We start from the raw sequence: 27954 nt of genomic DNA on the forward strand, positions 1-27954 counted from the left end.
CACATGCACGCAAGCTCACAAAACACATGCATGCAGATGTGAAATGCATCTTAATCATGTGAAAAGCTCTAGGAAAGGAAGGAGAAGCTTGTTTCTGCTTCCATAAACAGTTGCTGCGTTTCCGTCCCACTGCCTGCCTGCCTGCCTGCCTTGGGGGGGGAGGTGGACGGCTGAAGCGTGAGAGCTTCCCCCGTTGTGTGTTCTCTGGTTTCCCTCCACTTTGCTGATGTAGCTGATTCAGATTGCGTAGCGTGGACTCTCTCTGCTTCCTGTGACAAGGTCTGATTGTGTCTCTCGCCGTGTTCAGAGGGCGTTGAGTCAATTACTCTCCACCAGACAGGTGTTTGAGCTGCAAAGTGGGTTTGCCTCGGCACTTCAGTCGGTGTTTGTGACTGATTTGCAACGAAATCAGGTTTTGGAAAATTATACAGGGAGAAATATGCCCTGGAAGAGAGTCACGCTGCAGCTGAAGATAGTAACCCAATCTGAAATCATTGAAATACATTTATTTATGTCAAATGTCGTGAGTAGAAATGTTTATAACATTTCTGGAAAATAAAACATCTAGGTCATCTGGTATTTGACTCAAAGCAGTGATCAATAAATAATAGATTTAATATTTTATTACCCTGTATGTGTAGTGATTTTTTTTATCTTATGTAAAAATGTGTTTGGACATGATGGAACTGTGCAAAATCTTTTTTTTTTTTCAAAGAAAAAGAATAGCTACAGTCACCTCCCTGCAATAGCACACAACTGACAAGGCAATGCTCGGAGGAAAATGATGTCTTTGGCTGTGGAGAGTTAAGATTGTAGCCAGGGAAAAAAGACAGACACGGTGGTTTGTGTGCGCGTGTGTGTGTGTGTGAGAGTGAGAGCGTGTGTGACAGAGACAGAGAGAGTGGGAGAAAGCGGCAGAGTATTGTAGTGTGGGTGAGCTGCAGTAGGGATTCGGAGTGCTGCATTGAGCTGCATAATTAATGTTAAGAGGGTGGAGCTAAAGGCGGAGATAACTTGCTATGAAGAACAAGCCGCTGCAATACTGCTAGAAGCAGAGCTAGCTCTTTGCTCTTTCCCTTTTTCCATTTCCTTGTGTGGAATCACTCTTCAGGAGGCAAATTCAGCACAGAGCCGACTGGGAAGTGATATTTTGATGCAAACCCAGGGAGGCGCGCTCAGTCGCTCGGTCCAGCTCTGTCCCATCTGCTCCCTCGGCCCTCAAAGCCAATCACTCTTCACTGAGCTCCGCACCACAGCCAAATGCCTCACTGCTGGCTCCACGGCTCCGTTAATCATCCAATTTGTAGCAAAACACCTTCCTATATGACACATCTGGTGTAACTCTCATCCAGTCTGCCTGAATTGGACCACAAGGAAGGAAGAGGAGGAGTGGCTTTTTTAATCTGCAGGATGGTGTTATATTTAGGCACCTTCTTTACAGATTCTGGGTTGTTGTCGTCTACACAGTGTGATCGTGCAAGTGGGTACACAATTACAGGAGACCTGCTGTTTATAGGCTCTTTGTCACTGGAGACAGTGTCTATTATTCTCTCCCCTCAATTTTTATTTTTAAACTCAGTTCTCTTCGTCTTCCTGTTCAGCTATTTATTCAGATCACACATGCAAGCAATCTGTATTTACGTGTAGGTGTGCACATGCATGCACATGAGATGCAGCGAGGCTCTGTGCTGATCCCTCCTGTAGGTGGATACATGTTTTATGTCGTCATCTATTGAATGCATTCAAGGTTTTGTATGTAAGAGCCTGTTTGTCCTCGGTGCTGCCAGAGCTGAGGAACCTGTTTAGCTCCTCTGTCTCCAGGGTGATATTGCCTGGTTGGTGATGACCACACTATACTATACTGCACTGGTCTACTAGCACCTCTGTCACCTAACCTCATCATCACTGTCGTGCTTATTCATCCTTGACACATTGTTTCTTCTGCAAAATCCCCCAAATGGCTTCACAATAAATAAGTTTGTGTGTTCTCCGTAGGTGGTATTAAATATGTTTTGTTTCTACTTTGTCCTGAAAGCAGTGCCACTCTGTCTTTAGATGTGTCAGCCAAAAGCTGCTGTGGGGATCTGTCCTTGTCAGAAAGACTGTGGGACCACGCAGAGGTACTTGAAATGCACCCTGTATTGGCTCCAAGCTTCTCTGTACACAGTGAGAATGCCAGTAATGACGCCGGCATTTCATTCCAGTCCCCCAAGAGCCACAAAATCACACCTAGATTACAAACCTCAACAATATTACGTGCAAGTAAAGGCTGAGACAATTGAACCTTGAAGGTGGAAGCCCCAGAAGGGTGAACAGAGCACCACATAGCTGCAATATCAAGCTTGTTTGGATGCAGTGATTCAATCTGTCTAAATAATGATGGATCTTATGATAGCCTGCCAACCGTTGTCTTAAACAGCATGCCTGCAGGGTCCCTGTCTAAAATGTAGTTCTTGGGCTTTGTCTGTATTTCCCTCTCCATTTTTCTTCTTCCTGGCCTATTCTAAAAGGCAACTGGCAGCAGAATGTGAAGGCTTTTTTTCTGCTTGGAGAAACAACACAGATCCTCATTAAATATATTTTTTCTGTCCCCTGAAATCTTGGAAATGAAGAGACATTTTCTCCTCTCCTTTTCTCTCCATTCCCACGGGGTTTTGCAGTGGGAGAGCTGAGTTGCCATTTCTTAGTGTTGCCAAGTGAGAATCTGCCCATCTGACATTCAGAACGCTTGGAGCGGTGCAAACATCAACAGAAACCTTGAAAAAAAACCCGATTTTTTTATGCTTTTAAATCAACCCGGGCTTTGAAATTGTTCTGAGTGCATGTCATACTGTGAAATTCATGAAATTGCTTGAAACTCCAGGCTGATGTTGTGAGGATTTTCTTTACATATATATAATTTTGTTGTTCCATGCAACCCGCATGCTTCTGTGATCTGTGGCTCTTATTTGCTTGTTTATGCATCACAGGACTTAAGTTTTTCATTAGAGGAACACTGTGCAAAGCTGTGAATAAGAAAAGAGAAATAAAGGGAAGGTACAAGAGGGAGGATGGAGAATACTTCAGTAATGTGAGTAGGTGTTCTGCATCTAGGCTGCTCCTTGTCTCTTTGAGTTTTTCTGAGGCCAGTGTGCAGCCGAAGGACACAACATACATGATTTTAAAGAATCCCTGTGGGCTCTAACAGTAGTGTCAGTACACTCCCTGTGATAGGGCTAAGAGATAACAGAGAAAAACCGAGTCAAGGATAAAAGAAAAATACATTTTTTACTCATGAAATGTTGACTCACGATGACTTCTGTCTGATGAGACACGGCTGCATTTAGATATGTATTTGACATATTAGATAGGATGCCTTTGTGCTCGTAGCCATAAATGTCCAGTGTGTAATATGGCGGTAAAACCGTGATATCTAGCGTTCAGATTCTAGTTTGCAGCGCTCACTCACTCGCTCGCACTCACTCCTCCTGTCGGCAAAGTGACGGTGGCCTACGATGACAAAAAAACGTGTTTACCAGGACTGGGATGACTGGGAGTATCTCAGGAGCATGGAGCGATGAGGTGAAGATCTAAACCATTTTACGATATGTCTGCTGTTTCCTCCTCCTTCTTTCCTTCCGTCTTCTTCTTCGTTGGTTTATTTATGCACACGAAACTCGCGAAACGTCACACGTGCTCTCTGGCTGGCTGGATTTTCCTTTCAGGCTGCCGTACAAAAATGGCGGCACATGATGGTGACGCTCTCTAAAGCAAGATCCTTTCTATATGTACTGTATATATAAAAGAATAATTACAAGGCTACGAAAACCAAACAAATTTTATTTTATAGTGATTAAACAAATATATTCATGGGAAGTATATTCAGATTTTGCCAATAAACCTTGCCAGTTATTACACACTGAACCTTTAACATGAGTATTTAAAGGACCTTTTTGTAAGTTTTGTTATTGCTTTCAACGTTAGCATTTACACAGCAGTCAAGAAGAGACATGACAATAAAACTTTTCCTTTACTCATTGAAAGCTGTCTTTGTCAGTAGAGCAGGTTCAGTGTTTTCCATAATTTATTTTCTTCTATAGAGGTTAGCATGCTAATTAGCAAGACCCATTCTGTTGAACCTCAGCTCGTCACTCTTACGTAGAGACTCACTATAATCTCCAATTTGAATAAAAAATGAGGAAATAGCTGCAACAGTGTGCAACAGTCATCAAATAGAAATTGATGCAACAATTTCAAAAAAAGCTTTTACCATATTGTTTTTTCTTAACTGTATTATATTTGCTTTTGCTTTTACTACAAAAACAGGCTTGACCACCTACAGTCAAATCCGGTTTTATAACTGTGATGTTGTATGACAAAAGGACCAAACACATAAAGGGTTCTTATTCTCTCACTGATTTTTTTTAATTTTTTAATTTATTTTATTTTATGGCACTCTTATGACTCCATAGTTCTCCCCTCAGATGCTCCTTTTTTGTCTGCCGGTTACAAGCAGTGGTCTCTTATAGGCTACTTGAGGTTTTATCCAGCCAACACTGGGGACACACTCAGTCAACAGCTTCATCCAACAGTCTGAACATGGGAGGGAAGCAGCAGTTGAATAAGCTTATTCTAAACCTAAAAAAACCATTGCTCATCTTCACAATCTTTGACTGTTTACTCAGCAAATATCACAAAAATAATTGGAAAATATGTGTAACATAATCATCTGTTTTACATCTTGGAGACAGAGACTAAGGGATGGCGCAATCCAAAAATGAATAGTAACATCAATTCCCTGACCAGATAATAAAAATCCACCAAGTAAACTATCTACAATCTATGACCTGTTCTATTAAACGACTCCTGATGTAGCTGTGAGTCATCTTAAAATCCATATATTTGCAGAGAAGATCTTCTATGGTTTTGAAAAAATCATGTGCAGGCAGCATTTTAGCCCGTGCTTTTCCTTACGGATCCCTGGAAGTGGTGTGCATCCCCGTGCATTGTGTGCTGTTATGTAAACCTGACTGCTGTAGTCTTTCAGTGCAGTGCAGGGTGCCGTTTATCTAGGACATGGCTGGTTTGTGCCCCCTCACTGAAATGCATCAGAGCGGATGTGAAAGGCAGTTTGATATTTTGTGTTTTTTTTTTTGTTTTTTTTTCGCTTTCAGAGACATCCTTACACAAATGTCCTTGACACAACGGGCAATAATCGAGTTAACTGTTCTGCCCTGAGAAATACACGGATGGTGCAGGGGCACAGCACTCACCCACTACCTGCATCAGCTTGACTGTGAGTTCCAGCACAAACCACAATTGGTTATATTGGTGGGTGGGAAGCCAGTGAGGGATTGTGTTGTTGTCATGGTACTGGTGACTCCTACTGGTAAGCTGGGTGTGTGTATATGGACGGAGGGTTTTGGGAGCTGGAGGAGCCCATTGACCTTTGCACATGTTGCAGCATGTGTCATTGGAGGAAGCACGTTGCTGTCTGACACCAGCGGAGTCAGCAGTGACAAGGAGCAGTGTGTTAAGATATATAACTGGTCAGTTCAGGTTAGGGAGAAAAAGTGCTCATGTCATTGATAGTGTTTAGATCAGAAACAACTAGGTTCTACAGATTTGTTTGATTAAATGGATTATATCGATAGAAATAAACCCGATCTACACTACTGTGTTTTCATTTTTAGCTTTCTATTATTCCTGCGCTGCTATTTTTTTGAGCTTACCTCTGAGTCAAGTAGCTGGATGAGTGTTTTCACGGTTCCCATAAATCCAACAGAGTGACACGTCCTCTCGGATAAAATAATCTAAAAGCATTCATATTAAAGCAGAAGTGAGTGATCCGGTCGTTTTCGCTAATGCTGCGTTCCAGGCAGGCTTTTGAAATCATAAATTACAGCTTCAAGTCACAACTTACGACTTTGTAGCGTTCCAGGCAACCCACTCGTGTTTTTCCGACCTGTTTTACCGGTGAAAGTCACTATAACGGCCACTCGTAACTTCCGACCCGTGAAATCGTACCAGTACGTCTTTTTGTACAGTCTATGTACCAGATCGAACTGGTACGACTTCACAGGTCGGAAAAAAACGAGTTTCCTTGAACGCACCATAACAGTCCTCGTCCCTACGTCACCACATTCACGGCGTTCCTTGGCTGCACACACAGCCCTGCATGCCGTTCTCTCTCCTCATTGGATAAAAACTGTAGGATACGATAAATGTTTTCTCCTCGACTCAGAGCAGAGCAGAGAGACTGACAGACCCGTGATTCAGACCAAACACTCTATGTAAGTGATTGCTGTCGGAAGATATAACTATTTAAGACTTATATTAACACAAATATATCACTTACTTCTGCTTTAAATCAATGATTCAACTCAACTCAACATTTGTAAATCAGTTTTTTCCAGGTTTTAGATCAAGGAGCTTGTGAAAGGTAAGATGGGTCAGATGAAGTAGCTACACCTGTGATTTCACTCAGATTCATTTAATTTTTAATCAATTGTTCAGACTCCTTGAGTAAAACCATAGAAGTATGGAGGTATTATCAGCAAAATTCAACAATAAAAACTCAATTTGAATGACATATTCCGGTATTGTACATTATTATACTGTTGATACTTAATTCAGTCATTTTACTGTTACAGCCGATGTAGATGGAATTTATTTTAACAACTTTTTACATCATTACTTGAAAGTTCTTTTTGAAAAGTTGCGTTCAAAGACATTCCCGCTTTGCATGGGTATCTCTCTTACATCCACCGTCATTTTCTCTGTTGATTTTCCATGCCGTCTGATCGTTATGTATGTGTCAGCGTGCACCACGAATCTGCTCTCTGAAAAAAGTTTTCACCCTTGAGATGAGTTTTCGAGTGGGTGATGCAACCGAAAGCTGTGATCATTGTTTTTTGGGATTTGACAGGGATGAATTATTTCATATCTTCTCTGACATCTGTGCTGTCTAACATGGCCAATTTGATTTAGTTGTTCTAACACTACCAACCAACACAGCCCTTTGCGATTTGTTAATTTCAAATGCTTAAGTGCCATTCAGTATAATCAGATTGTCATCAGAGACTCATCACTTGTTTCTGGAATGAAGTGAACTAATTTTAGTTTAATCATAACTCTTTCCCTGTTTTGCACTTTCCAGGCAGAACTTTTTATCATAGAACGATATATTATTTATAAAATCAAACAAATAGGCTGGAAAAGAAGGCCCTGTGGAAATCTGTTGTTTGGGAAAGGGGAAGTGTCTCAGCTGGGCTCTATCTCAGCTGGCAAGCTTGTCGTCTGACCTCACGTTGGCTGGGTTTCCCCTCCGCTCTGTGAGAACTGAACGGTCTTATAGCTACTAGCTGATTGTCTTGCTCTCTCTCTAAAAGCATAGTGGAACTGCACAGTGCCATTACAGAGTAATTCATACATACATTGAAATTGACATTTTCTCCTTATCTAGTTCCCGGCATGCGGCTTAAAAGTTAAAGAATCTCTTTACAAACGTTCTTTTCATTTTTGCAGCCTCACCATTTTCAGATTCTGAAGAAATGAATTCAAATTGGAAAGTTAAGCTTCAATAGAAGTCAAACCAACTGTGCATTATGTGTTGCTGCACATTTTTAAACTGCTTGTGCTTCCAGCTAAGCTCAGCTGCCAATCCTCCTAGGGGGGTTTTACGATATAATGTTGCAGCAATTAGCAGATGCAGAACTGAGCCCCTAAATTTTGAGGCATTTGCACCGTGTAGAGTTTGCAGCATTCCCACAAAATGGGAATACATAGTGCAATATATCAATTTTTTTAATCACACAGGTGTTATTATTACCCACAGTTCAGGCAGGTGTACCAGTTTGAATATTTCACCTCAAAACTCTGTGGGAGCTAAAAATGACTCACAGATATAATGACAATATTGGACGACATTAACACCCTGCGTACAACAATGGTGCTGCTCGTAATGATGCAGCGTGTAAAATTAGCTCCAGCTTATAATCAAGAGCTTCTGTTTGGAGGTACAGTGCTGTTTGAAATTGCTCCTGTTGAATATGACAGAAATGTCTCTCTTGGTCTGAGCAGCTGAAGAATAAAGAGTGGAAATGTAACTGAATCAGGATGAAAACGTTGGACAGTACACTGTCAATCCTTTGAAATGCGTTTAATTGTAACAATTAGGGCAGTTTTGCTTCACTTAACATTTTACATTAGGGAGATAGAGAGAGAGGGGGAGAGATGGAGAGAGAAAAAACCTCACAAAGAGGCCGGGAAATGTAAACACAGCAAATAATTAGAGTGGTAATTCTTTGACTGGCTGAATGACAGGACACAGTATTGAGCTTGACGTCCAGAATAACTGATAATCAGCAGCATAATGAGAACTCACAGCAACTTGGTTCTCATGACAAATAGGGAGTTTGGGACAAAATGCAGCTTCCTGGGTGCTACTGTGACTATTGCATAGTTTCTAACTGCTCTCGGACCAAGTGATAAAAACCTAATGGAAGTTTTTTTTTTTTTTTTATAATAAGGAGAATCAGAGGGCAGTTTGAATGGTTTGTTTTGTGCATATGATTATATTCAACAATGGTGTTTCATTTTGGAAGATTCTTATTTTCCCATAAAACAGTCAGTATAGGCTACAGAATTCATGGTTTTGTCAGCAATTAGTCAGATGTCAGACCAGCTAACCCTGATAATGAAGTCTTTGCATTGTTGAAGTCTGAATTATGGGACATTTTTCTCTGGAGGTGGTTCAGCTTTGAAAGACCAGGGAGACAAAGAGGGAGAATCAGGCTCACATCCCATCATGAGGGTCCTTAATATTTCATAAGGGATATATTTGATTCTTTGCACAGTAACACCCTTCAGCCCAGGTGAAACACACAAGGATGGATATGGAAATATCACACAGCACCACACTGTGCACAGTGAGTGATATCAGTGTTTCACTCGAGGCTTTGTAAATGTGACATGGGTACAATTTGACCCACACGTGTTACCGACACTTCCTGCTCCATGATTCACAATGGAAATCAACAGAGACTTAAGGATCAATGTTGTTCTGCGCTCCTGTGTACCCAGCAGCCCTGGGCTCTGACAAGCAGCAGATGGTGTGTCGTACAGTGATTTACTGCTGCATAGCCGGGGTTGCAGTACTTTTTGCGAGCCTTTCTCCTCCTGAATAATTGATGGAGTACTGTCGGTCGGCTGTGTAGGATTTCACATACTGTCAATTGAGTGGAAAGATTTGGTTTGTGTTATGTGTTTCTTCAAGGTTGCCTGGCTTTTAATTGTCAGGGCATTAACTCACATCTGTTGGCAATGCAGCAGAAGTACTTACTTTTATGGTAAAACCAGGGCTTGTTTAGCTGTAATAAAAGTGATGAAAAAATGGGGGATCTAACTTGTTTAAGAGGAACTGAGAGACATTATGAATTGCTTCAAACTTTATTACACTATATCATGATCATTAACATAGTCAAACTTCAGTATACTGTTGTAGAAAGGGCAATAAATGTGTTGAAATGATTGCTTTGCTCAGTCCCTGGTTGTGTTGGAGCAGTTACTACATCATTGGGCTCTGCAGTTGTTGTTTGCGGTTGCAGAAGTGACATTTAATAACCCCCCTTTTCCAAATTGTTTTGCTTCCCTTGTTAGCAATGCGACATCCTGCCGGGATAATTTGATGGGCTCATAAAACAGACCCATGTTAGGGAGCGAGGACGTTCCAGGGGAAAGTCAGTGTGCACTCTCTGGCCAGGAAGTACAGAAAGTTCTGGTTACATTTAGCAGCCAAGCTCCAAAACTGTTTGTGTTTTCTAGCCAGCTGATTTCTGGCTGCCAGAGCTACCTAGGAAGCAAACTTTAGTCTAGCTATTGTCACTTTTTGCCACAGTGTGCATAAAGGATGTTACATGTCATCACATTTTTGAAGATTTTAGGACATTTACAGTCGGATTGGGACTGAAATGGTTCAAGATGACACCTATAGTCTTGGTTATTTTAGCATTATACATCACTATATGTAGCATCATCATAGTATGTGTTGGAGGCGTCCATCTAACTATCTATTTGTTGGAAGCATCCATCACCCACCTTGTATTTTAATGCATTGCTTAATTGTTATACCCTTTTTTGGTTCTTAGGTTGCCTGTAACATCTGGCCAGGGACAACGGATGAAAATTAGCCTTACTGGTTTCTTTTAAATTCTGTTGATCAGTGTTGCACTGTCCCTGTCAAATAAACCAATATATTAAAGGGACAACGAGGAGTTTTGGAAAAGCGAAGCGTTTTCACACTACATTTACGAGCCTCCGCGTGCACCGTAAAATTCTTTGACCGGCGCAAGACGGACTCATGTTTTCATTCATCAATAATTAAAGTCAGAGGTTCAAAAAGGTTCACACTGCGTTATCCTCATGACTCGCCATGAAACCGAAAGTAAGGAAATGCTGGTCGGCTCGACCAGCATTTCCGCCACCGCTAATAATAACAAAATAACAATAGAGACAGAACGATATATTAATCGAAAATGGGCCCATTAACAAGTGTGGGTAGCGGAGATTCATCCACATTAACGTGAGACTTTTTTATAACCGAATAGAAACTCCTCGTTGTCCCTTTAAAATTAAATTAGAACAAACTGTGATCACTTTGGTGACCTGAGGATACAGGATGCATGCTAAACGTTATCGTCTATATGTTCGTTTTGTCACTGGTTAGCATTCTGCAGTTAGTGTTAGCTCGGAGCACAGCTGCAGGCTCAGTGAGCCACTAGCCTCACTGTAGGTTTTACTTACTCTTGTTGACTATGGCCAAGGGAATTCATACCCACTATGAATGTAATATATAATCACTAAGACTTGTCAGTGCCATAATTCATTTAGATTTCGACCTGTTAATAAGCTTCACTGTGCTTCTGTGAAACCTATGCTCAGCAGGCTTGCATGCATATGTAGGCACGGTATAGTGGGACTGGTTAAGAGGTCAACTGTCCATATATAGATTTATGTTCATATTGATTCACTTGACCCTTGCAATAATGATCTTGTAATTGTCTTATTCTGTTAACTACTCGTGTTACCCTGAACGCTGCACCTTGTTTTACACAGTGGAGAAATTTCTATTATCTCTGGAAAAGTTGTTTTTCTTTTCAGGTGAAACAGCTGTAGGACACAATAATCAAATCTCACTCAGAATAAAAAATCAGATGTTGTGATTTCAGTCAGCAAGTGTGCATCAAAATATTGTGACTGCAGAAAAATGGGATGACATTTTGGGCGGGGTTTTTTGGGGAAAAGTTGAGTGTTATCTTTGGTGAGGTTATCTCATTCTGGCTCCTTAAAGTTCAGAGCAGTGATAAGTGCACAATTACGGTAGTGTTTCTAAGAGGCATCGATTGGTCCTGTCTTCTCTTTCCCTCCTTCCATTGATTGTTGATGCCACTCTCAGATTACAAGGCAATGTGAGGGCAGGTGATAATACACTACTGTCTGTCTGGCTGCAGGAACATCCCTAATGTACGTTCCCCTTGTGTCTCTCTCTGATTGTGTCTGCATTCATTCATGAAAGTCAAACCTTTTTTTTGTTTCCACCAAACGTGCTGTTTGTTTGGAAATGTTTCACAAGTGAATGCATTAATTCATGAGGACGAGTAGCTGTTCATTATTGTGCGCTGCTGCATTTTTGATTACTTTAAGATATTTTCTGAATAATTCAACTGAAGCACGTCTTTTAGTCGAGAATATTTAACTTGATTGTCGGAAAAATATTTTTGCAGTACACACAGCTTGGTGGCAACTGAAACTCTAAGAAAATACTGATGCTAACAACCAGATGAGGCTCCTTGGATTCAGATTCACTTTGTTGTCTGGAGTGAATGTTGTAATAGCACGAAATACAAGAAACCCTTGAAACAAACCGCCGAGGGTTCTTGTTTTAATCAGAGGTGTACGTCTTGAAGCACATGTCTACCTTTCTCTCCTCTTCCCTGTGCTGGTATGTTTCAAAGGTCAGTGCCTAATTTAGTTTCTAATGAGTGCTTAATTGAAAAAAGCTCTGCGTCTACTTTACAGATGATCTGAGTTAAATATTACAGTGTTCTTAGGTCAAATCTTTCCATCACTCGACTGGAGACAGCGACTTTCTGAACACACGAGAGATGTGCTGAAAGGTAACACCGTCCGTTTAACGCTCACTCTTTTATACACACAGAGGAACAAATCGTGAGAGGAGAGTAAAGATGTAATAAACTGCTACAGCCGCAGCATTTTTCACCCACGACGGAGCTGTAGATTAAAGGCATGTACGTATAAGACTTTAAATAAAAGGTGGGAGGCAACAACTTGCATTAAGCTCATTAAAGCCCTGGTATTTGTAATTAGATTCTGCTCAGCTGTATGCATAGTCTTATATAGCGAGCTGTTTTACTCCATGAGATGATTAAAAAGTTTCTGTTAATGCAAGATAAAAGATATTGTTATGAGGCAGCGTCTCTCCTCCGTGCTATAGGCTACGTCTGAACAGCGAGACTGCCTTGAGAACAGCATCACCATTATGCAGCAGCAAAAGTCAGTTTTTATGTGGTGCAAGGAGATCATCACAAGAGGTTAGCTGTCAGACTCAATCTGCGTTTGACTAATGGCGAAGTGGTTTCCAAGATTTGGGCCTGCCTCGTAATGGAGTTCACTGACAATGTGAAGGTGAATGATCCCCATGAGCAGCCACTTGCGGCTTGTCTATCGTTTGTCCTACAATACCTTTGACCGCATTACAAGGAACAAAAAAAAAAGAAAGAAAGAAAGAGCATCCGCCCTCGTCTGACAAGCTTATTATCACTCCTGTAGTTTCATAACAGGACTGCAATCTTAAAATATAACCACAATGCAGAGGATGTGTATCATTGAGATAAACTGCAGCGATAGATGTGGACAGAAATGTGTTGCTCGCTGAGATCGCTCCTCCAGCTGTAGTATAGACAGACCCTTGGTAGCTCATTACTAAAACCTATTTGACATTTATAAGAGTATAGTCGTCCTCCAGGGGATTTGATGTTTTTCTTGCACCTCACTGCTCTCGGGGAGCATGTAATTCACAAGCGTTTCTTCTCTTTTCCATTTGTGTTTGCACATATTGTCTTGAACCAATTATGTCTAGCGAGATAATAAACTCCAACAAAGCACGGCGCGGTTTAGAGCCGTCAACATGTGTTTTAGATCTATGCGATGACGGTTGCTTAAAAAGCAGGAAGAAAATTTGATACATTTCATTATTACCTTAATAATATTTAATCTCTTCTTTTGTCTGTTGGGGTTTGTAGTGCTGTGTTTCATTCACCAGACAGCCAGGGAGGGAAGCAATTAATCTGGAATTGTGTAGCTGCTGTTGACTATTTCTCTGGGACTGGATGATGAATTGTCTTATTTCTGCACATAAACACAGATCTTGTCTCCCAGTGAAGCAGGTAGTTGCAGGAATATAGGCGCTCTCCAGCAGGATTTATAGGTAGCAGCTCGCTTCAAATAAGTGAGGTAAGATCATCGCTTTCCTAAAAGCGGCGAGGACTGAAAAAAAAAAAGAAACAGCATGAAAGGGAAATCCTTCTTGTTGGTGTTTACGCTGTGTCATGTGGCTGATGGAGTAATAACTTTTTAACTGCTGCCAGGCAGGACATTGAGATTCATTCAATGCGGCCATTTCAGATTTAGCTGAGACAGATCTGTAGTTGTTTTTAACCTGTGTGCCTCCCTGTTGGGCTTAAATGCAGAATGATCCTGAGTCATCGGGGGCTAGAGGGTTTTGGATCACAGTGCTTTGTAGTTTCCTCTGCCCTCACTGCTCCTCTGGGTGCACAGCTATGTACGCAGTCAGTTAAACACACTTCCACCAGAGGTTGAAGACACAAACTGACCTTGGAGGTATTTTACTGTGCAACGAGCAACAGTATTGGAACAAACTCAGCGATTGTGACTGCAAATCAGAAACAAACAATGAGATTCCAAAAATGAGATCTGTGCCAGGAGAGGTTTTGTAAAAAAAAAAATAAAAAAAAAATGAGACGTTGCATCAACAAGAAAACTGGGTTCACAAAACTAAAGTCTAGCTGTCAGATTAATTACACTGTGCTTCGTGTCAGGAAGAAACAAAGTATCACCAGTGTAAAATCAACATCTATTTGGTTGGCAAATCTGGCCCTGGAGCAAAAATAATTGGCATCCTGACAGACGCTGAAGTTTTCCCCTCCGTAGTTTCCTTATTGGGGGTGAGTGTGGATCAGTCGACTAAATGATTAAGCATTGATGTGCTTGCTACTGTAGTCGGCACCAGAAATATGAATCAGGTAAACTAATTACCAGTAACATCCAACACCTGTTAATTGTTGTGTTGCCTATTATTAACACCTGTTAACGGTTGTAGCTACAGTGTTGTCCAGCTGCAGTGCTAATGTCTGGACGTTGTTAACAAGTGAGATGGAGAGTAGGAAGGTAATATCTTATAAAACCGGTGTAGTTTTTATTGATTTAGACAATGAAAGTTACCTTTTATGTAGGCTGTGTTAGAATGTGAATGTTTATGTGAAAGGTTAGAAAGCTGCTGGTTTTAGCACTACTAACATTTACCACACCAAATTACATTTTTTTAGTAACTGATGCTATAATCTAGTCTGTTTTTAATTTGTATTATTACTTGTAGGCTGGACAACAAGTAAGTAAAAGTAGAATCAGTTTGGTTACATGGTTTCTGACAATGCTACTCGCCGTATGTTGCCCCGCTTCCAGTTTGAACAGGATTGTGTTACAGCTTCCACTAATCACTAGTTAACAGGTCTGATTAACCCATTTAATAGATTTGTACTTCCATGATGCCTCTAATTAATGTTCTGGGCACGCCCACGGGCCAGTGCAAGTTCTACTACCATACGTAGGTGTCCAGCAGATGCTGAAACACAATCGCTAAAGCCCAGGTTTCCATGAATCATAAGGTGAATTAGATAACAAGGTCAAAACAAGATCCTGTATATCACAATGACATCACTTTTCAACACTGCTTCCACATGGCACCTTATTTTGCACTGAGCTGAAATATAACAACCACCCAATACATTTTATACACATGATATTGATAAATATTATTACGGAAATTAAACAAAATTCAGTACTTTATCCTATTCGACCACATCAAACCACTGTTTGGAAAAGGAAACATGCCTGCATTGACACTGAGCCTGTGAAAGACGCCTGTCAGTATTTGCTTAATCACAGATCTGTCAAAATGGCCGATGTAACAATGTCAACTAAGGAAAAACACTGGTGCCATCTTCAATCATTACTCATTTTAAAATAGATAGGGAAACAACAGCCACGACTAATCCACCAATTCTAGTAGTTTGTTATTTCTTCACAGCATCCAAATGAATTAAATGAACCAGTTCAGCTCAGAAACCGACGGGCATCACAGTCTCCCTCTCTCTCTCTCTTCTCTATCTGTACTGGCTGTATTAGAGCGTGAAGAGGCCAAAGTGTCATCAATCGCTTGTTTCTGCTGACTGTAAAGGACTCCCACAGTCAGCAATCTGTCATGTAAGCAACCACCCATCACGCTCTTCACCTCTCACACTGTATGGACCAACAGTAAAGCCCACGGTCGCCTCCACCTTCATTCATATTCACACAAATGGTTTGATGCACTCACAGATGAGAACTCCAAATGCAAAGGTCCATTTGAAAACCTTTTAATGGCCCTAAAATATGTATTTTTGTCATAGGATGTAGACTAACACACTTTTCATTCATCAAAGTGTAGGATTTCCTTATCGTTCTCATTTTGTCAACATTAGCAGAGAGTTCAAGCTGCTGCCGTAAACTCTTAAGAAATAATACCTACCTACTTTGATGATGATTGCTACCTATTCAGCCTTTAATACTTAAGGTATGATTATGAATAAATCAGTGTCCTTGAAGGTGTATGTGAAGGATTTAAGAGTATATTGAATATAATGTTTAAAATTATGATCTAATCAGTATGCAATCACCTGAAACTATAAGAACCATGTTTTCCACAAAAGCAGTGTCGTGTTCCTACAGTAGCCCAGAATGGACAAGTGAAATGCTCACTCTTAAGAGGACATTAGTCCTGCTACTGGTTCTCCTACACATTTGGGAAGAGAAGGCTGAGGGCAGGAATATTCAATCTGAAACCTGACGTCTAGATGGCACTAAATCCTACACACACTGGTCCTTTATGTCCCATCAACAAACCTACCTTAGCAGTATTATACAACCAATCTTAAAGAAGATTATACATCTCTATGATGCTAATTACGAAGCTGCTCAATTTGGGGAAACAGAGGCAACGTAAAATCAGGTATATTTGGTGGAATAAAGTCATTTGTTCCAAAGCATGATGTTGAAGTCACCTTTACCTGCCTGTCAGAAATTCCTTATGCACAGCAGCAAACAGGCTTTTGCAGGTTTGCATTCATGCATTGGTCCACGTTTGTGTTGAAATTTTTGTGCTCGTGATGAAAATGTGCGCGTGTGTTGTGTCATCTGAAGGCCAGTTCTTTAATGTGTTTGCCTGCCTTCTGGCTCCATGTTAAACCCCTGCATTGCAGCACTGCCAGTGGGATTTCAGCAGGCACGGCCCTTTTTTTTTTTCTTCCTCTAACCCTCCATCCTCACAATAGAGAGATTAAATTTGGGCCAGATCCCTCCTGCGTGGAAAGCTCCTCGCTCACACATGCACATCTTCCAGTGCTCATACGCTACGCTCCAGAGAGCGCAGGGCAGCTGAGAGCCTCCAAAAGTCTCCTGTAGGCTCTTTTTGCCCCACATGAATCCACCGCCCGCCCCTGTCTGAGTGGGAGCAACAGTCATGGACAGCCACGTGTCTTAGAGACAGACACAGACAGAGAACGAGAGACTGAGATAGACAGAGTGAGAGAGAGAGGGAGATGGAGAGCGAAAAAAGAAAACATGGGATCCTTGGGGGCTCAGTGCTGTCTGAGAAGCTGCACGGTAATCTTGTTAAAGAATGGAAAGGGGCTCTGGAGTTTGGTGCTGAGTGACTTTTCCAGTTGTTTGGACTACATGGTCCTCTTCATCAAACAGAGATCAATTGGTGAACACGGGGCAGCATAAATCAGAGAGGAAGGCTCTTTCTTTTGGACTCGAGTGTGATTTTTAGCAGTTTGGAAGAACAGGAGAAAGCTTTATTTCAGTTCTCTCTCTCCGCCGACTGAGAGCTCAGTCTACAGAGCCAAAACGTTCCTCCAGGAATTTTTTTCTTTCTTAAGATGCTGGGAAACGTTTCAACTCCTTGGACTGTTGACAAATGAAAAAGATGAAGAATTTGTGGCATTTGTGGCAGTGATTGTGATCATATTTTTGACATGACTATTAGTGGTTTCAGAAGATGGTAACACACAAGAATTTAGAGCTACAAGTATTGATGGTGTTTGTATTGTGGACAGTCAGCTCAGAAAGTGCATAACTGAACAGTACTGCAACATAGGTCTTTATAACATTGTGTATTTAAGAATAAAAAAGCAGTAATCAATGAAAAAGAAAACATTCAGAAACTCAGATTGTCTTCTCTGTTTGTATTATGTGTGTTAGGGGTGTCAAAGACTTTTCCTAATTTGGATATATATAGCCTAATTGTATTGGAAAAAAACATCCAAGCATTCGATTGTGAAGATGAATATTCGATTATGAGAAAAAAAATAGAGCTAGCATGACTGTGCCTCATTACTTCTCCGATGGGCCCAGGCCACTGCACTGAATCAACTGTGTGATGAACAGGAGCCACACAACATCACACTCATTGATTGAGAATGAAATGTGGATCAAGAGATCAGAGAGTGTGTGAGTTTCACTCCAGTCAATCTAAAAAGCCTCCTTTGGTAATACTTTCTTTTCTGAATCATCATCTGAATAATATGCACACAAATGAGAACTTATAAAAGTAGTTACATCTCTCATGGTCATAATTCTCACAAATAGATGTTTAAATGGCTTGAGCCAATGTAGAAAGGTCATCATTTTGGCATTGCGATGCTGTGTTTTGATCAGATTTGATAACCTACAATGATGCCAACTATTTTCAAATGAAGGTAGTCAAAGCCTGCATGGAAGGTCACTAGATATGTCATAGGTCAGTATGTCACATGCCAGTGTACATAGTAGAGTGACATCATAACATAACTGTTGTATTTACATGCATCATATCCAAAATTTAGACGTGGGACTCGGAGCACATTTCACACGGTCAATCCAGGAGCCACATGAGGGCACATCCACTGAGAAATATTACCCACTAGATTTGTTGTTTTTTTGTTAAAGGGCTCTTAAATGTCACCAGATCTAGCAAGAAAATCACTAATTTGGCAGCAACTCCACCATCTTACCCAATGAATACTAATTGGTGCACATAAGTGTGTGCTCATTGTCAGAGTTGCAGCCACTTTGAACCAGTGAGAGAAGAAAGTAAGAGACAAAAATTTGACATGGGGAAATAACCAAAATTGCTCCGTCACAATACAGTGTTTTCTTATAATATCCGATTACTTACAATAAAGTGATGCTAAAGATCAGCCTCAGACATTAATTAAACTACTCCATCACAATACTCCAGTGAGGTGACAGCCAAAATGATTTTGTGAGTCTGTCCTGCAATAAAACTCACATCAAGGTTTCAGCTTTGTAATGTTGATGAACGGTTGCAGAGACTGTGTTTTAGCGTAATTCAGAACAATTGCACCAATTTAAAGCTGTCAGACCTGTGGCGAATGGGAAAAAAAGTCAACATTCATTCCTCTCTGGTAACACCTTCAACCTGACCTTTAGTGATTTGGCTTATCAAAGTTCATTTCGATAGAACTCCTCTGCCAGCATGGTTCACTGACGCTGACTTGTAATGGAAACCAAAGGACAGGGTCTTCATTAGATTGTCTTTTCCTCTGCATAGTCTGGTCCCTCGGGGACATAAATAGGTGTGGGAAAGATCCAATTATGTTCACCAAGAGGCAATTCCCCTTAACATGATTGTATCTAAGAATCTGCACATCAGGCCCCGTCGCCACTGTCAGCAAGCCAATTTATGATCATTCAAGATTTTCTCTTTTTTTTTTCTTCAATTGGGATTTGACCTTATATTTGTCCTCATGTTAAAGCTTTTATATTGCCCTTCAAATGATGGTATTGCATAAGATGTAGGCCTATAACAGACAATATGATTTACATTAAGGATTGGGATTCGAATCAGGTTTGATTGAGTGTTTTTTATTGTCAGATTTTGCATTCAGCCCTTGCTATTTGACCTTTCTATTGGAAACAAAGAAAATGCCACGTGTATTGTTGGAATGCTACAATGTGAAGCAGTTTTGAAGCTTTTCTCCTTGTCACTGCAGGCCTTCAGCTCCCTGCAAACAACTCACTTTGACAGTTTCATAGTGTTTCTATGAGGACTGCAGGTACTTCATTGTGTAATAACCTGGAGTTCCCCGGTCTACTCTCTTCGCTGTACCATGAAATTATTCCTTAGTCTTGTGCTGAGATTTTTCATCAGTCGTCCTGTTGTCTAGAAATGCTTTGAGCTGGGTGTGTTCACATTAAAAAGGTCATGAACACAAGGTATAGAAAAGGATTCCTCTCAGTACTGTATCTTCACAATGTTTGTTTTTTTTTCAGCATAGATTTTATGGCACCAGCGAGGGAAAATGATGAATTGATCTCAAGGGTGTTGCTTTAATAGCTATGCCAGTGAGAAAATGAACACTTTACCATATCTAGAGAAGTAAAATCTATGGTTAATACACATAACTCACAGACGAAAAACTGTTGTGGCGGAGGCAGATTTAAACAGTTTTCCTTCACTGAAGTGCACAAATTGTAGATGGTTATCTCTCCCAGTGGATGTCATTCATGATACAATTACAATAAAGCAATTAAGTCCAGTGAGTCATGAAATTGATTGTTTTGCCAAAATAGGTGAAGGAAATTAGGCCACAAATAGAAAATCCTCAAAGGTCTGTGGAAAAGCACAGATGGAATTTGCCCCATCATAAAAGTTTGTCAAGTCTCTCATCAGCAAAATTGTGATCTGCAAGCGTGGAGCTAAGGAAGTGACTCAGCTCAGATTGTTGTGGCCTAAAAAAACAGGTAGACATATGGTGAAACACTTATTTGTTTACCTCCTGAGAGTTACATGAGGAGACTGTGCTCTAGATACGGAGCCTCAGCCAAGATACTGTATGATGTGTTAGCAGAAGGGGTTCTGGGTTGAAACCTGCTGGCCGGCCTCAACGTTTCTGTGTCTGCATGTGTTTCCTCTGGCCTGCTCCCACAATCTAAACACATGCATGTTAGGTTCATCAGTGACTTTGAATTGCCTGTTAGGTGTGAACATGAGCGGGAAAGGTTGTATATGTTGAACTGTCCAGGGTGTAGCCCACTCTCATTTAATGTCAGGATTGGCCATCCCAGATCTGCATGGCTAATAATGAGTAAATAAATGCATAAATAGTAAGATTTGGAGCTGCTGGAAGGGCCAGGCTAGCTGTTTCCCCCTGTTCAGTCAGTGTGCTAGGCTAAGCTAAGTGGCTGCTAGCTGTAGTGTAGCATCATATTTAGCATAGAGACAGCGTAGTTAGTATCAGTCTTCTTGTCAAATAACTGGCAAGAAAGCAATGAAGCAAACATTTTAAATGTCAAGCCAAGCCATTAACATTCAAATCTTTGTTTTACAGTCAAATCAGACTGGAGTTTAAACACCAACATCTAATATCTCACTATGAGAGCCTTTCACAAATCTTTATAGCCCATTTTGGTTTCCTTGAAATTTAGCGTTGCTTGGTTCACAGTCTGTTATTTGTGTAACAGCAGCATGTCGGTGTTGCTCATTTGTCAAAACCTGCCTGTTGTTTTGGTTCAATAAAACACCTCCTCTGCTAAAATATTCATAAATGACTCATGAACTCCTCTTCAGTGGTCGACCCTGGAAACAACTGGTTTTGTGAACTCAAAAGCTCAGTTGACCCAGGACTTGACAAGGTGGTTCAGAAAAAGCTCTCTCAGGTATTGAAATGTTGATTCACAGCTATTTTTCCAAAGAGAGTCATTAGGACACGGTAATGACAATGAATTAATTCAATAACTGGGGAGCTGTCATGTGCAACGGATAGCTGCCAGTGATAATTCATTCGTCCTGCAGCTCGGTGGATCAAAACATTTGGCTGCCGGCGTCTATCAGCTTGTTTATGTGTGAGAGAGAGAGACAGCTATCAATACTCTTCCCCTGGCTCGCAAACAATTTCTGCTGTATTGTGCAAATCGAAAGTTTTAATTTGTTTTTACCCACGTTTAATAGTTTTAATTTGGAAATGCTAATCACTCGCTAGGTGTGTGAGGAGTGAGATTTAATGTAGTGGATTATCTCGAAATGATACACACACTATTCTAGCTACTTTCAAATCAGTCAAACTGTGTTGGTGTGCATAATCCAAGAGGATTAAGCTTCAGTAAAAGTTTAAAATCATCTTTTAAGGAGATACTTTCAGCACAGATGTTTCCTTGACTGGAAGCCTGAACTTAAGCCCTCACCACAGTGTCTTTCTCTTTCAGGGTTTCCGACTGACAGCGTTCCCACTGTGATTTCCTCCAGCTACTTTCCAAGATTCGAGATTCTGGCTGTAAGTGCATCCATCGTGTGTCTGTGGAGACTCTGAGCTTCTACTGTGAACTTGAAGGCTGGGAGATAGGGAGGAAAAAAGGAGGGGGGGGGGGGGGGGCGGAGGAGCTGGAGCAGGAGCAGGGGGATTCTTCATCAGAGCAGTCCAGTGTCATTGCTGTGACCGTCCTTTTTAAAAGGAGACAGATCACTGCACATTGTTACATGCCTCCATCCTCTGCAGCTCCCCTCTCAGAAATATCACCATCCCTCATTGTCTCAGAAACCAAGACTTTCCACTGAAGGCATGGCCCAGATGTTAGACCGTCTATGGCTGGATGCTTTCTCAAACTGTCCCATAATATTGCACTCTGATGAGCTGTGGGCTACAGCAGCACTAATTGACCTGAAAAGATAAGTGCTGAGTATCATTAATTGAGTAGTAGATCCTTGATCTAAATCTGGAGAATTGGGGTTTTTCATATTTTTCGGCTATCGGCGGCGTACTACAGTCTGGGTAAATACTGTAGATCAGAGCCTTGCGTAATCACATGTGTGGACTCCACTAGATGTCAGCAGCATGAAACATTGTGTGTTGGGTTTTCCCTGCTCCCCCCATCTGTTTTTAGAAAAGGCTTTGCATGTGCTGGGGGAGGAAGAGGATGAGGAGGAAGAGGAGGAGGAGGGGGGGCGGGGCACTGCAGTGTGTAGTGAGCAGGGGAAGGCGTGGTGAAGATGAAGGTGCAGCCCACTGTGAGCAAGCATGATTTACTGTAGGACCGGCTCTTTGTGCGCCGGTCTCCAGCGTACCCCTGCACACTCCAGCACTCAGCTGATTAATCAGAGTCATTTCCATGAGTGATGGAAGCTCCAGTGCCTGAGGGGCTACAGAAAGCTAATAAACCCCAGCGGACAACAGCCACGCCTGGAAGAGGACGGTTTCTGGCCCCGCTGCTTTTATACCGACTCCGTTAGTACAACCATCTGCCATTATTCAGCCCCTCGCTGCCCCGTGTCAGCCTTATCGTTATTAACATTGATCAGCTCAGTATCACTGAATGAGAATTCATGCCCCCGGGGACTTGTGGTGCACAATTAGTTGTCTGAATATGCAGCAATATTAGAGATTGTAGTTCAACTAAATGTATCATGATGCTATAATGTATTGTAGAAATATGATTTTTCCAGAACAACTGAAGATTCGGCCTTATCTCTGGTTTTCAGTGAGTCACCGCCACAGATGAATAAGGCAAAAAAGAATCCTCCTATTCCATTAAGATAATACTTTACATCATGAATAAAACTCATGAAACTCCTTCTTTTTATACCTTTTTTTAAAAACTAGTATTAACATATTTCACGCCATTTATGAGACAGAGGGAATCACTTATAAACTGACATTATCAAGTTGACATGGGAAATTTGCTGGTTGCTAATTTGCAAATGGCTGCTTATTTACACATCTAACAGATATGAAGTGACATTGATATTAATTTGGGGTTGTGTTTCTGGGCACCTGGTAAAAGTAAACCCAATATTCACTCTTCTTTACCTCTGTTTTGGTGTCTACATGCTTCGGTCCCTCTGTTCTCCAACTAGCTGCTAACTTTGTCCATCTGCTGTTTGGTGTTGGAGCAGGCTTTTTATGGAAATACTATATACAGTAACTATGGATAGTTCACCTGAACAGTGAAGGCAGAGTCCTTTAAACTGAAACAATGAGGTAAATATCAACTGGATCTTTAGGTCAGTGGATTAAATGAGTGCATATTTGCACTTCACTTGATTAGATATAGATGATGGTAACGAGAGAAAGCTTTTTATTTCGTATGTTCTTCATATTTGAACATCTCAATTCAAATTCTTCCATATTCAGGGGTCGACAATATAAATGGCCCGGTGGCCCGGACGTACTTTTCAAACCGTCAGGGCCACCAGAACGCTCCAAACACTGGCCCGGTGGGGCCAGTGAAAATAATGCCTTGAAAAAAATATAACAAGTAAATAAATAAATCTAATTTCACATTAAATCCCTGTGGTTTGAAATGATAACTGTCAAATCGTCTCGGTAATTAGTGCTAAGAGATCCCGACCCGATCAACGACAGAGACATCTACTTTCTGTGCGCAGCCAGCGCTGTGCCCTGGCACGTCAGCACCACCTGCAAGCAGCTGCAGCTGCAGCTCCAGCTCACTCACTGCTGCTGATAGAAGGTCGTCACAAGAACCGATATAAACCTTTTTCTTAACCATGAAACTTCCCTCCTCCTCAGCGCGTCGGGTCGAGTCCTGTCGGGACCGACGCGAACGTTACACACGGGCCAGAGCTCGCGCTGGGGCGCCAGCTGTTCGGTGTGCGCCACAGCGGTGGCACGTCACGTGACATTTAGACCATAATAACAACAACAAAAAAACGTGTGTAAACGCAAAACTGAGCTGAAAATGAAACAATGAGTCAGTTTTGCACCAATCTGTGGAAACAGCCTAAACGTGAATGAATGAGAACAACAGTTATATCACTGAACTACTTGGAGGATAAAAGTAATGACTACATAACTTCATGTTTGTGTTGAGGTGTTTTTACTTCATTGTTAAACCACAGTGGAGGCTAAATATGTGAAACAGTTATTTATTTATTAAATAAAGTAGCCTGATGAATTTAAAAGCACTTTTTTTTACCTTCTTTAATGAAATTGAATGAAAAATATCTGATACAGGATATAAATCCTTTACATCAGACTCAAATAAATAACAACATACAAAAATTAAACACAAATATACCAACTCATACATAATCACTAAAATACATATAACAAAATAATCCCCCAAAATCTCAAGAAACTACAAGATCGTGGTATTGAATAAGTATCAAGAATGTTGGAAATTGACTAGTAATGGTATCAGAAAGTTCTAGCCTCGATGGCGAGACCGCAGGAATTGGCTGGGATATGTTGTTTTTCGTTAATATGGGGATCGATACCTATTGTCCTGGGCCAGTGGTTAGAATGGTGGGGCCAGTGATCTTCAAAAGCCACTGGCCCAGAGGGCCTGTGGCAAATTTCCCTTATTGTCTACCCCTGATATTATGTAACATATTTTTAAATAATATAGAATCAGCTGCTCTAAAAGGCTTTACACAACTGGAGCATGATTATAACGATCAATCAATCGATTGCAGGGACAATCAAATGAAATATTTGCTTCTCAAATGACTGAATCGATGATAAAATTAAATTTCCAGTGATTACATGGCTAAACGTTTCACATTGCTCATAGGTCTTATTATATACATCGTTTTAAGAAAGTGGCCTTCATTGGTGTTGAAATAATTTATTATATGCTTGTCTCAGGTGGTATAATTATAGTTTATGAATACTTGTGTATATTGATTTGTACAATCTATCAGGCTACATGTTAAATTGAAATTTATACCAGCTCAGTTGCCTGTTGGTCTAAATTGTCATTTTAACCTGCACTATCAGTTGGAGCACTGTGATTCTGGCCTTTTCGTAGCAGCAGTGTGAAAACACATTATGGAAACACGGCCCGAGCAGAGAGGTTTCCCTCTCACTCTCACTGCCAGATCTAAAAAAAAAAATTAGGCCAACACAATAAAATACAAAGTAGTGCATTGTTGCACCACCTCACATCTACAGCACTGCAACTCAAGACAGAATCAGATCTAATCCCTGACTGGCTGCCACAGCGTTGCACATTTACCGCACATACATGAAGGCAGCAGCCACCAAAGAGAATTTGAGATCGGGGGGTGGAGGCAGCGACAACGCTTCACTGCTTCATGTTTAAAGCCATCGCAGACATAAATCTTGATACTTGGTACAGTGAAACGCCAGATGCTGTCATATGTTTCTGCATGTGTGCTCCATCTTTTTTATGCAAATGTGGGTGTTTTTTTTTTCTTCAGTTTTTTGTTTGGTTCCTGTGTAGAGAAAAGAAGCATCATAGTCTTTTTTTTTTTCTTAGTCATCCTTCCCCCTTTTTCCTCTTTTCTGGCTTTCGCTGCCGTCTCAGAAACACTGTTACCCCTGTTTAAGAATGCTGTGTGACTTTAATCACTGCACAGAAGAAGAAGAAGAAGAAGAAGAAAAAAAACACACACACGTGGCATTACATGTGATTTTTGGTGGTAAAAGCTGGGTAGGGCAACGCATTTTAATGGCTTCTCAACGTCATTGACTGAACGGCTTTAGCACATGGCTGTGAGCTCCACGCAGTTAGTCTCCACAACACGCCCGCCTTATTAAATATGTATTGTAAGTTGCACTAAATCTCTCTGGAGCCTTGGCCTGTTTAGTTCAAAGTGAGGTCTGGAGGAGTGTTTTTTTTTTTGTGGTACTTTTTTACTCAATGAAATGATGCTGATCATTACGAGATGATTAGCGTGTGTGGTGTAGTCAGCAATACAAAACCCCGACGAGAGAATTGACAGTGTGTCTCATGTCTCATGGGACAGGTGCCAGTGTTGCTCACCATGGGTTTACCCAGCATGCTATGAATCTCAGTTGGATCAATATCCTGTTCCCACTCAGACAGTGAATCAGTCCAGCCTGGGTGTCAGGGCACTGGGCTGTGAGATATATCTTACAATGTAGAGAAGGGATACAGGGTTCACTAGCTCTATAGCAGAAATGCTATTATTGTTATAGTCGCTGTAGAGACAATAGAAGAAATCCGCTTTATTTAGTCTAAATAGCAGTGGTGGTCTGCCATTTTACTTTCACCCTATACACAAAACAATATGGAGGCAGAGAGCTGGAGCAGCCACCCTCTGGCTTTGGATCTGTTTCTGTGATCCTAAAGCTGATGTTCTGTGTTTTTTTTTTCTTATTGTCAGCAAATCCCGTGAAAAGACCAAAATCAACAATCAACTGATCCTGCAAACAAGGATTTGTCTGTGTAGCCAAAGTCTGGTTTCAATTATTCTTCCGATGCCATAGAGGGCAGTTTTTGTCCCCCCCTCCCCCCCCAAAAAAACACACCAGTGTGCCAAACCAGCGGTTCACTGGATGACACTGTCCGTCCCTGCGATGAGCACATTTGACCCGTATTACACCTGTCCACTGCATTCACCTGCTGCTGTAAATGCACACGTGCAGCAAATATAGATCCATTCACGGGTTAAACTAGTCCCCAATAAATTCACCACTGACTCCTGTATGAATAACATTTGTTCAAACCAGGGTTGGGCAGTGTTTGTAGGATCCTACCGAGCCTTTATGAATATGAAACCATGTGTATTTTCAACTAGTTATTAAAGATTTATGTCAACAGGGAGGAGAGGGCTTTGGACTGGGAGCCACAGATGTGTGAGGGAGTTCAGAGAGACAGACTAACAGGATGTTGATCTTTATAATAAGAAAGATACAGAATTACTCCTAACCTTTATTTCGTGAGCTTGTAACGGTCCAGCACGTTCTGGAAGACAAATGAAATGCGTAACAAGACATACAGTGCTGCTCTTGTGTCATTTTTCTTCATGTGCGTATTACCACGACACCTTCATCGCTCTTATAATTACGAGATCACTTCTAATTCAGAACCACCCTCCACATATTACCACCTGGACCTAATGGATAAATGGTTTTTGCCACAGACGGGGAACATATTGCGATCTTCTTTGTTCAGTTGTGTATTTTAAGATAGCAAAGAGTCATCTCTCTTTTCTCATCCTGTCTCTCCTCTCCCTTCCATTTTTACTGATTGAGACCTTATTGATTTCTGGTTCAAGTGCTCATTGCTGGCCAATAAGGAGGGTGATTCACTTAGGGGACGATGAGGATTCTCGGTGACACACACTAATACCCGGAGGGCTCCAAACTGTCTGGTTGGTGTTAAGCCAACGACTGCGTCACCACGTCATGTCATTAAACAAGCAGATTCATACAGTAATGTGCCTGCAATGAGGGGGGGGGGGGGGGGGGGGGGGGTAGCAAGGAGATTAGGGGTCTGGGTGGCATCACTGACGATTTAGCAGTGGAAGTATTTATGATTTTTTCTTTCTTAAGTCTTTTTTTTTTTTTTTGTGATTTTAGTGACAGGACCAGTTCCCAAACCCTCAGAAGCTTAAATAAAGCAGCATGAAAAAAGAGAAACTTTCTGAGATATTTTACATCACACCAAAAAACTCCAATACACAGATATACACGGTTGAGTCATATACTATATATCCTGCAGGTATTTGTGTCGTGGTCATAAGATTAAAATCTTCCTTGATGACAGTGGGAGTGGTGCAAGTCCAAAGACATAATTCAGATAAATGGATGGAGATGGCGAGAGGGAAAGAGA

The 27954-nt window shown here is 41.2% G+C and overlaps 1 protein-coding gene across 1 annotated transcript in view; it reads left to right on the top strand.

The window, feature by feature from the left end:
- LOC310988980 (synaptotagmin-2-like) overlaps positions 1-27954 on the top strand; it is a 55651-nt gene that overhangs the window by 4427 nt on the left and 23270 nt on the right. Inside the window, exon 2 of the mRNA XM_083975815.1 lies at positions 21604-21671. The gene's annotated coding sequence lies outside the window, so the exon portion shown is untranslated. The remainder of the gene's footprint in view (positions 1-21603; positions 21672-27954) is intronic.

This window comes from Trachurus trachurus, assembly GCF_905171665.1.
Source record: "Trachurus trachurus genome assembly, chromosome: 7".
In the NCBI taxonomy this organism is placed as follows: domain Eukaryota; kingdom Metazoa; phylum Chordata; class Actinopteri; order Carangiformes; family Carangidae; genus Trachurus; species Trachurus trachurus.